This window comes from Beta vulgaris, chromosome 8 (assembly GCF_026745355.1).
Source record: "Beta vulgaris subsp. vulgaris cultivar EL10 chromosome 8, EL10.2, whole genome shotgun sequence".
Taxonomy (NCBI): domain Eukaryota; kingdom Viridiplantae; phylum Streptophyta; class Magnoliopsida; order Caryophyllales; family Amaranthaceae; genus Beta; species Beta vulgaris.
The window spans coordinates 38923964-38936141 of NC_079209.1; positions in this window are offsets into that span (position 1 = coordinate 38923964).

Sequence of the window (12178 nt, forward strand, 5' to 3'; positions counted from 1 at the left end):
AAAATTGGACCTAAGACTGTAGATGGTATTTTTATTGGTTATGCGTCTAACAGTGCTGCATATAGACTCATTCTTAAGGATGCATCTGGTTTTGGTCCTATTAGAGAGTCAAGAGATGTTGAATTTTTTGAGCATATATTTCCTATGAAAGTTAGTTTGCAATCATGCTTGCCTGCTGCATCTTCTTCTGTTTTGCATCGTGACATTGCATCATCTAGTGAGACCTTAGAACCTAGAAGGAGTAAGAGAGCTAGAACTGAGTCTAGTTTCGGACCTGATTTTATTACTACCTTTCTAGCTGAAAAAGAGTGCTTAGATGAGCAAGATATCAATGCTTTTGTGTTAGAAGAGAACCCGAGAACCTATGCTGAGGCCATGAGATCGGTAGACTCAAGTTTTTGGTTAGAGGCTATTAACAGTGAAATAGAGTCTATTATGAGTAATAACACTTGGGTTTTAAAGACCTTCCTAGAGGTTGTAAGGCCTTAAGCAGTAGGTGGATTTTTACAAAGAAATGCAAGCCTGATGGGTTTTTAGATAAGTATAAGGCTAGACTTGTAGTTGGAGGGCATCGCCAAAAACAAGGGTTAGACTTCTTTGATACTTATTCTCCTGTGACCAAGGTAGCCACCATTAGAGCTTTAATTGCACTTGCATCTATTCATGATTTAATTGTGCATCAAATGGATGTGAAAACTGCATTTTTGAATGGTGAGTTAAATGAGGAGATCTATATGAAGCAACCTGAAGGATGTGAGGTTCCTGGTCAAGAGGACAAGGTATGCAAGCTTATTAGATCTTTGTATGGTTTAAAACAAGCACCAAAACAATGGTATGATAAATTCCATCAAACTATTACTTCAAATGGTTTTTTGGTAAATGATTCTGATGCTTGTGTTTATTCCAAAATTGATGAACTTGGTTGTGTTTTCATATGTCTATATGTGGATGATATGTTGATCTTTGGGACCAATATAGACGTAGTAAATACAACTAAGTGTTCCTAAATTCTGCTTTGAGATGAAGGATTTAGGAGAGGCTGATGTTATTCTTGGAATAAAGATTACTAGAACTTCATATGGGATATCTTTAAATCAATCTCATTATATTGAGAAAATATTAAAGAAGTTTGATCAATTTGATTGTGTTCCTGTGAAAACCCCATATGATTCTAGTATTCATTTGAAAAAGAATAAAGGTGATAGTATATCACAAGAACAATATGCAAAAATAATTGGAAGTGTAATGTTCTTGATGAATTATACTAGACCTGATATAGCTTATGCTGTTAGTAGATTGAGCAGGTATACTCACAATCCTAATCGGGAGCACTGGGTTGCCTTGATTAGATTGTTGAAGTATCTAAAAGGCACTACCAATTGGGGTCTACATTATCAAAGGACACCTTTGTTCTTGAAGGATTTTGTGATGCTAATTGGGTGTCGGATAATGATGAGATACAATCTACTAGTGGTTATGTTTTCACTCTTGCTGGAGGAGCTATATCATGGAAATCATCAAAACAAACATGTATTGCCAAATCTACAATGGAATCTGAGTTTATTGCTTTAGAATTGGCAGGTCAAGAAGCTGAATGGATAAGGAGTTTGCTTGCTGATATTCCATTGTGGGGGAAGCCAGCTCCATCAGTTTCTATGCGGTGTGACTCGCAAGCAGCAATTGGGGTAGCGAATAATCAAGCCTATAATGGAAAGAGAAGGCATATTCGCTTAAGGCATGCCATAGTTAGAAATCTAATTAGAGAAAATGTGTTGTCACTCGAGTATGTAAAATCAGAGAGGAATATTGCTGATCCTCTCACCAAAGGCCTTTGTAGAAAAATGGTGCTGGAGTCAGCACAAGGAATGGGTTTAAAGCCTATTGGTGAGTGAATTGTGATGGATACCCTTCTTAGGAATTCCTAAGTTCAAAGGGTCAAACGAAATCACAAAACAACTCAAGTTATTGTGTACTACTACCATTCCTATTAATAAAAGTGATGTAGTATTTTGTTTTAATTACTGTTATATGTGTAAGGTTGAGCATAAGCTCTTAATAAGTTCATAGCCTTATTTGAGGTGGTTTGTGACAGTACAAACTTGATGAACTTACCTATGTGAATGTGGGGGTTACGCCCAATCCCCTATGAGAGTCCAAAGGCTTAGGCTCTCTAGAGCATTCACGAGAATCCAGGCTAATTGTGGGGCATCATATTATATTTGCGAGAACGTATCTTGATTTGAAAAAGGTTGAGTGCGCAACTATGTTTTGCTAACATCATGAAAGGTTCAAAGAGAAATCTACCTCTTATGACAGTAAGACATATTTGTATGCACTGAGTGTCAATTCAAGTCCATAAGACATTGATACTTCAAAACTCAGTATCTATTGCCCAGATCATCTGTTTTCAGCCCTGTTTTTTCCTGTTTTCTTCTTTTGAATCATGTGGGGGATTGTTGGAGTTTATAATAAATGATTTTAAAGGAAACTCAAGAGTTGCTTCAAAAGGGAATGTGAAGAGTCCCACATTGATAGAATAATAGGAAGTGTAAGGGGTTTATATACATTACACTTTCTATACCCATTGAGTTGTGTGACAAAAGGACTTTTAGTGGGCATGTGGTGAGTGGAGTCACCACACGCGCGCGCCCGCCCGGTCCGGGCCAGGGCCATGGGCCTTGGGCCTTGGGCTTTGGGGAATAAACTTAGCTTAACTAAAGTTTTGGGTCAAAAATCTGCCAGTAATTAAGTTACCGTTTTTTCCCTGATTTCCTCCCTTAATGAGCCGTTATTTCCTAATTACGTGCCATTATCTCCTCCCACAAGTGTCGGCTGGTAACCACGTTTTAACCCTATTATTCTTCTATAAATACAGAGGTTACTGTTCTCATTAAAAAACAGAAAATCATAAACACCTTCTTCTTCCTCTCTCGAAAATATCTTTCTGGGCAATATTCAAGATCGTTTTTAATCTGTTTTTCCATCTACACTGGAAACGCAGAGACCGTGTACCCCTCGAGGTTGATTGCTATGAGGCTGTGTGTTGTAGCGGGGCAAATTCAACTTTAGGGCAGTGAATTCTTCACGGCACGATTTTCCAGATAAGTTAAATTTAAGAAGTTAGCGGTTTTAGTTCCTAGAATTCTCATATTTGACTGTGTAAACTGTGAGTCATATCATTTACATATTTACTTGGTAAGTATCAGTGTATTTCGGAAGAATTTTTTTTTGTGCCATGATTGAGTTCACATCCATACCTCTACTCACTAAAGCATATAATAAATTCGACAAATGCTCGTTCATTAAAGAATTAACTATTAAATTTTCGTGCATAAATTCAACGAAGGGTAATTCCACCTCTAATTTTTGCCATTGACTACTCATGGATGAGTTGCCCACTAATTTAGCGGATATGGTTATTCCATAATGAAAATTACAATGTACTCATGTGCAGAATTTTGTATATATAGGTCTAATATTTATGGCATATGACTGGCATAATTGAGTTCTTCATTAAAAAAAAGTGTGCCTATAGTTTGGTAGGAAAAAAAAATACTGATTATTAGTGTACAAGTGTGGGAAATAATTGTGTTAACCTGGCATTCAATATATATAGTGTACATTACAGACCTATGACTATAGTAAAGTATCATTCTACCCTTTACATAATAATATTATCCCTTTACATATAATATTTTCTAATACACCCCCTCAATCTTTACGGGGTGAAACGACGGATAGTTGGTACGATGTTTAGTAAAGTCAGTAGATAGGCCCTTAGTAAAAATATTTGCAACCTGAGATTGAGTAGGAACATGTCGAACAACAAGTCCTCCCTTGGCAACCATTTCTCGAACAAAGTGATAGTCAACATCGATATGTTTGCTACTATCATGATGAACTGGATTAGCAGTGAGATAAGTAGCAGAGACATTGTCGCAATAGACAATCATAGGACGACGGAGAAAATGGCTAATGTCAGCAAGAAGTTGCTTGAGCCAAATGGTTTCTGCAGCTGTGTAGGCAATGGCCCTGTATTCAGCTTAAGTGGAGGATTTGGAGACAGTAGGTTGCTTTTCAGAACGCCAGGAAATAAGATTCTTCCCAAGAAAAACAACATAGCCAGTAGTAGAACACCGTGTGTCAGGACATCCTACCCAATCTGCATCAGAATAGGCAATAACAACAGTAGGAGAACTGTTGCTATATAAATAAAGTCCATAATCCAGAGTGCCCTGCAGATATCTGAAAATTCTTTTCACAGCATGAAGGTGAGTAGTACGAGGAGCATGCATAAACTGAGACACCATATTAACAGCATAAGCAATATCAGGACGAGTCATAGTTAAGTACTGCAATGCACCAACCATACTACGATAATTTGTGGGATCAGCAAGAAGTTCTCCATCAAGCAGAGACAATGTTACTCTAGAGACAACAGGAGTGGTAACTGGTTTAACAGTATGAAGATGGAATTTACGTAGTAAATCAGAGACATACTTATGTTGAGACAAAAATAAACCAGAGGGAGTACGCACAACCTGCACACCTAAGAAGTAATGAAGATCCCCTAAATCCTTCATAGCAAATTGAGAAGAAAGAACAGGAATGAATTTGGCAACAAGAGGAGGACTACTACCAGTAAGGACAATGTCATCAACATATAATAGAAGAATAATGAGATGACCACAATATTTGAGAGTGAACATAGAAGTGTCACAACTGCTGCACTTGAAACCAATAGATAAAGAAAGTTGCTAAACCTGGAGAACTAAGCTCTGGGAGCCTGTTTCAAACCATAAATGGACTTACGAAGACGACAAATATGAGTAGGTTTATATGGATGAATAAAACCCGAAGGTTGACGCATATAAACCTCTTCATTGAGAAAACCATGAAGAAATGCATTTTTGACATCTAACTGACGAATAGACCATTGAAGAGAAACATCAATAGTAAGAACCAAGCGAACAGTAGTAGGTTTAACAACAGAACTAAAGGTTTCAAAGTAATCAATACATGTCTGCTGATGATTGCCAAAAACAACAAGTCTGGCTTTGAACCGCTCCACAGAACCGTCAGAATGATATTTAATCCTGTAAACCCACTTACAACCAAGTAAATTCTTATCATAGTTGCGAGGTACCAACTCCCATGTGTCATTTTTAATCAAAGCATTATATTCATCTAACATAGCTTGACGCCAACGTGAGTCTTGAGAAGCTTGTTTGAAATTAGTAGGTTCAGACTCAACAATTTCAGTGTTTAAGTTCATTAAGACACGTGGTTTAGACACACCATCTTTAAGACGGGTAATCATGGGATGTTTATTTGTTACAGTGGGAGACGGACGAGGCGGGGAGGGGGCGGTAGCCATGGGACTAGAAGGCGAGGGAGGTAAAGGAGACTCATGGACAACAGATGCGGTAGGCGGGCCAGCGTGTGCTGGGGAGCATTCCGCGTCGCAGCTGGGAACGAGGCCAGCGGCCGAGGGTGAGGCGTCGTGTCCAGACGAGCTGGGCGAGAGAGCTGCGCGGCTCCCAGCGAGGGATGAGGTAGCAGCGCGCCCATCCGACGAGACATGAGGGAGGGGGGACGATGAAATAATTTTTCAAAAGGTGAAACACCCCCTAAAACCGAGCTGGGTAATCTATTGATAGTGTAAGTGGCAGTATATGAGGCATCAACCCAAAATTCCGCAGGAAAGTCAGAATGAATAATCATAGTACGAGCCATTTCAATGATATGACGATGTTTGCGTTCTGGAACACCGTTTTGAGCTGGAGTGTGGGGACAAGATTTTTGACAAATAATACCAGTGTCAGAAAAATGTTGAAGGAGAGGAGAATTGTCAAATTCCCTTCCTCCATCACTTCGAAATATTTTAATTTTGCAATTAAAAAATTTTCAACCATCTTTTGAAACATAAGGAATTGTGAATAAACTTCCGATTTTCGACGTAATGGATAAATCTAGGAATAGCGTGAAAAATCATCAACAAACACAACATAATATCGAAATAATTGATTCGACAAAACAGGAGATTGCCAAAGATCACTATGAATTTTATATAATGGATATGTAGAAAGATGTTCAACAGAATCAAAAGGTAAACGATGTATTTTTCCTAGCTTACATCCTACACAATCATCATGAAATTTAGAGGTACATGTGATGTATTTATTTGAACATAAAGTTCCTAAAATGCTAGAAGATGTATGACCCAGACGAGCATGCCACACGTTGCCAGACTCCTTAATGGCTAGGAAAGCAGGTCCTGAAGACTCGGGAGGGACAATGCTGGGCTGTAGAGGGTAGACACCTTGTTTACTGGTTCCCTGAAGCAGAACTTCCCCCGTGATCTGGTCCTTAACATAAACAGAATTTTTATCAAAACTCACAACACAATCATTTTCATGACACAACTTGTTAACTGATAATAAATTATGTTTTAAATTAGGGACATGACAGACAGATGATAAACGAAGGGGATGACTTGCTGTTTTTAAAGTTAAATATCCAGTACTTTTAATTGGGAGTAAGGTACCATTACCAACTACAACAGAACTAGACCCAGTATAAGGAGTTATAATAGAAAACGTACCATCCTGAGGAGTCATGTGAGATGCAGCTCCCGAATCCGGGTACCAGACTGAGTCATTAGCTTCACCACCAACAGACAGTGCAGCTAAGGCTCGAGTGACACTTTCTGAGGAGGAGGGAACAAAGCTATGATTGAAACGCTGGGGACAGTAGGCAGCTTGGTGACCTGGAAACCAACACAAACCACATGTATCGGAAGTAGGGGTAGAGGTAACATTGTTACTAGTTGATGAATTACTCCCTGCAGACGACAAATTATTAGCAATATAATATATGCAAGGCATACTATAGGATGACAAGTTAGAAAATTTACTTATACAATTTGAGCGCCCTCGATTACCAGTGTTGTTGTTGTTTCCTCCAGAACCACGATTATTATTGTTTCCACCATTATTATTCCGAGCATTGTTGCCCCCACGATTATTATTACCACCTTTGTTTCTGTTATCCCTTCCCCGATTTCTCCCTCCAGAATTATTCTGGGAGGAGGAATTTGAACCAGTACCAGGAGATTTAACAGCAAGTAATGCATGATGGGATGAGGGATCAGATGCATCCTTAGAATTGATTAATCTTTGTTCATGCAGGAGCAACTTGGGACGCAAATCATCAAAACTAATCGGGAATGGATAATGCAGGAGGGTAGTAACTATATGATCGTACTCAGAATCACGATCTAAACCAAAAAGGGTATACTGCACTAAATCCTGGTTCGACATAGGACATTGAATAGCAGCAAGGGAATCAGCAATCACCTTAATCTCACGTAAATATTCATCCATGGTTTGGGAAGCAGTCTTTTTAATACGAGTTAATCGACCCTTTAGCTCCATTGATCTGGCCATACTAGCATGCATAAATCTAGATTGTAATCTAGTCCAAATTTCTACAGAGATAGATAAATCATGAACATCCACAAAAACATCCCTAGATAATGTGGCAAAAATCCACGATTTGACTTGTTGATCAACACGCAAATATTCATAAAAATGAACATTGGAAACAGTATTACCAGACTCATCAATAACAGTAGGTGAAGGAATAACATCAGTACCATCAACAATACCAAGTAATTGATGTGAAAGCAGCAGGCAAGTTATTTGCGTTTTCCATAATAAATAATCTTCAGGAGAAGATAAAGTAATGGTTACCAGATTCGTCAAATTAAGTGCCGATAAACTCGGTAGACTGAAAACCGATGGCGGATTTGAAGATCCGAACTGCGGCATGGAGGGATATGAGATTTGCCAAACCGGAGGAGGAGTCGGCATGGGGTAGGAAACAGCCGTTGGGACGCCGCTGCGTGTCAGAGCCGGGGAGGAGGTCGGAAAGCCTGGGGCGAACCGCGGGCTGGCGCGCGACGCGGAGGCTGGCGAGGTGGTCGACCAGGGCTGTGTATACTCGGTACCGGAAAGAAAGGGTCTTGAAAATAAAGAAGCAGTAGAGTACTGCAGACCGGTAGGGGAGTAAGTCGCCGGAGCGACGGAGGCTGTCGCCGGTGTGCCGGACTGGGCGGCAGAAGACACCGACAGGTGCGACGGGAAGACATCGCCGGCAGCGGAAGAGTTGGCGACGGAATCCATGGCCAGGAAATAAAATAAAAGAAAAAAAAACTGACGTAAAAGAAAAAAAATTCTGGTACGTGAAAGTGAGAGAAAAAAAAATCTTTAGGAAATCCTGGGATGTGATACCATGTACAAGTGTGGGAAATAATTGTGTTAACATGTTGTAGGTTGACCTGACATTCAATATATATAGTGTACATTACTGACCTATGACTATAGTAAAGTACCATTCTACCCTTTACATAATAATATTATCCCTTTACATATAATATTATCTAATAATTAGAGTTGTGTAGTTTTTATGGTGAGGATTGTAAAATCTTCATCCCCTCTCCACAACAAAAAAAAAATTGGCAAATGCTACTTAAAAATTATAGTTTTTATCTAACGAAACGGGAGCCGTTAATAATATTTTGAAACTTATTTACATACCAAATAATTTCTTATCTAATGTCGCGGGTCCCCGTGGATAATAATTAATTAGGTAATATATATATATATATATATATATATAATATATATATATATATATATATATATATATATATATATATATATATATATAGGGTTGGGTTCTAGTGAGAACCCTCTTATGGTGAGAACCGTAAAACCACTTCAAATGAGCAAAAATTTCCTAAAATGAGCAAAAAAAGTAACAAATGAGAGGAAACATAAAAGGAGTATAAAACATTAAGTTATCAAAAACGTAAAATGTACAAAAATGTCAAAGAAGAAAAACGTAAAATGAGCATAAAAAAGTTCAATGAGAAAAAAAAGTAAAATCAGCAAAACGTAAAATGGGCAAAAACATTGATAAATGAGCACAAAATTGTTTAATGGGCAAAATCATAAAATAAGTGAAACAAAAAATGAGCAAAAATGTTATGAAATGATCAAAATCTTCGTAAAATGAGGAAAAATGAGTGGTTCTCACGGTTCTCACCATAAGGGTGGTTCTCATATGAACTTAAACCTATATATATTGTTGGATAATTTAGAGTATTTGGTTGATTAAGTTCATGTAACATATAACTTGAATAACTTGGTTATGGTGTCGTTGTTCAAGTTATGTTAAGTATTCACGTAGATGGTTTATGGTATAGTAAACAATAAGAAATCTCACGAAGCTGGACAGAAACATCGTCGCGACTCGCCACCATTGTCATGGCTCGCGACAAGCTCCAGAAACACGAGGATGGGCAGAAGCTTGGCCGCGACTCGCGACCCCTGTCGCGACTCGCGACAGGCTCGCTCGCGACTCGCGAGCTCTGTCGCGGCTCGCGACAGGCCACTGCCTTCGCGTGTTTTTGTGCTGTGTGAGCGGTTGTGACGATTTTCTTATTTACGTGTATAAATGTGGTTTTGAATCACAGATGAAGGGATGAGTTTTTTCTGAATATAATTCTCTCTAAAAGCACACTCTCTCAAGGTTGTTCATAACATTTGATCATCAAACACAAAATCACAAAACTTATTCTCATTTTGACAAGATTCATACGAGCGTGACTCTTGTTGTTCTTCTTTGTATCTCGAAATTCAATTCCGTGCAACCCGTGCTTCGTATAGGGTCGGAATATCACTTTTGGGAAAGTGTCTACACACGCCTAGAAGATTCATCATTCATAGTAATCATCTTCTTCACCCTTAATCTAGTTCTAACAATCCAAAAGTGATATTTCTTGAAGATGGCTACGGTACGTGAAATGACTTCGAATTTTCAGAAACTTGACAAGTTTGAGGGTGTGGGATTCCGTAGATGGCAAAAGAAGATGCATTTTTCTTCTACTTCTCTTTCGGTGGCATATGTTTTGAGTACTCCAAAACCGAGTTTGTGGAAGATGAAACTTTGGAGGCCTCAAGGAGAAGGAACAAGTGGGAGAAGAACGATTATTATATATGTCGTGGTCACATTTTAAACGGTATGTCTGACACTTTATTTGATGTTTATCAATTTTATGAATCCGCTAAAATGCTTTGGGATGACCTTGAGTCAAAATACATGGCCGAAGATGCATCTAGTAAGAAGTTTTAGTTAGTAACATTTAATAACTTTAAGATGAATGAAACAAGGCCTGTGATGGAACAATTCCATGAAATTCAAAGGATTTTAGGAAGTTTTAAACAACACAATATTAGTATGGATGAAACATTTATTGTATCTTCAATAATAGACAAATTACCACCAAGTTGGAAGGATGTTAGAAATACTCTTAAACATAGGAAAGATGATATAAATGTGGAACAATTGGCCAATTGGGTGCTCATCTTCGGATTGAAGAGGGCATTCGGGTTCAAGATGGACAAAAGGAGGTAAATCCTAATTCTTCTACCATTAACATGGTGGAGGATGGAAAGTTCAAAGACTCAAATCCCAAAAAGAGGGCTAATAATTTCACCAAAGGCAACAACTTTAAGAAGCCTAAGAATGGTGGAGGTGTTCAACAACGTGGTTGTTGGGAGTGTGGCAAGCCCGGACACTTCAAAAGGATTGCTTCCTATGGAAGAGGAAAATGAACAAAAAGAATGAGCAAGGTGGAGGGAAAGGCGAGTCTAGCCAATCCCAAGCCAAACAAGGTACGTGCACAACTTTCATGTAATTCAAGTTTGAATTATATGTGTATGATTTCTGAAATCTTTTGTGTACAGGATGATTGTTCATGGTATATCGATTCAGGAGCTTCAAGGCATGTGTGCAAGGAGCGTCTTCATTCAAAACCTTCAAGGAGGTGGACAATGGAGAAGTTCTATACATGGGGAATGACTCTACAGCTCAAGTTCTTGGTGTAGGACAAGTAGAGTTGGTCTTTAGTTCCGGCAAATCTCTAGTGTTAAGAGATGTTGTATTTGCTCCGGAACTTAGGCGTAATCTAGTGTCAGGAGCTATCTTGAATCGAATAGGTTTTAAAATGGTTCTGAGTCGGACAAATTTATATTATCTAAGGGTGGTTTGTTTGTTGGACTTGGTTATTTGTGTAATGGTATGTTTAAACTTAGCATTTCAAATGCTTTAGTAAACAATGTGTGTGTTATTAATGATAATTCTTCTCTTTGGCATTTAAGACTTGGTCATGTTAATTATAGAAAATTATATTCTATGGCTAAGGATGATTTAATTCCTGCTTTTTGATCCAAGTATTGAGAAGTGTAGAACATGCATGCTTACCAAAATAACTAGGTGTTCTTTCCCTAATAATGTGGAAAGAGATACTAAATTGCTTGATTTGGTACATAGTGATCTTTGTGATTTTCATAGTACACCTTCTTTAGGAAACAAAAAATATATAGTAACATTTATTGATGATCATTCACGATTTTGTTATGTATATTTATTGTCTACTAAAGATGAAGCCCTAGAAAAATTTGAGATCTATAAAAATGAAGTAGAATTGCAACTAAGTGACAAGGTTAAACGGTTTAGAACCGATAGAGGTGGTGAATTTCATAATCCTAGTTATTTCCAAGCTTTAGGAATATACATGAAACAACCGCGGCTTATACACCACAACAAAATGGTGTAGCGGAAAGAAAAATAGAACTTTACAAGAAATGGTAAATTCTATGTTATCCTACTCGGGTTTGAGTGATGGTTTTTGGGGTGAAGCAGTTTTAACTGCTTGTTACATCTTAATCGTGTTCCTATGAAAAAGAACAAAGTAACCCCTTATGAATTATGGTACAAAAGAAAACCAAATCTAAGTTACATTAGAGTTTGGGGATGTAGGGCAATAGTGAAAGTGCCGGAACCTAAACGTAAAAAGTTAGGTGAAAGAGGAGTTGAATGCATCTTTATAGGATATGCTGCTCATAGCAAATCCTATAGGTTCTATGTTATAGAACAAAACGACTTTTGGTCGGTTCACACTATTGTGGAGTCAAGGATGCAATTTTTGATGAAAATAGATATTCATCGGTTCCTAGACCAAAGGATATAACTCCAAGTACCGAAATTCAAGAAATTGATCAAACGATGATCATGAGTTAGATGAACAAATTCTAGATGAAAATGTTGC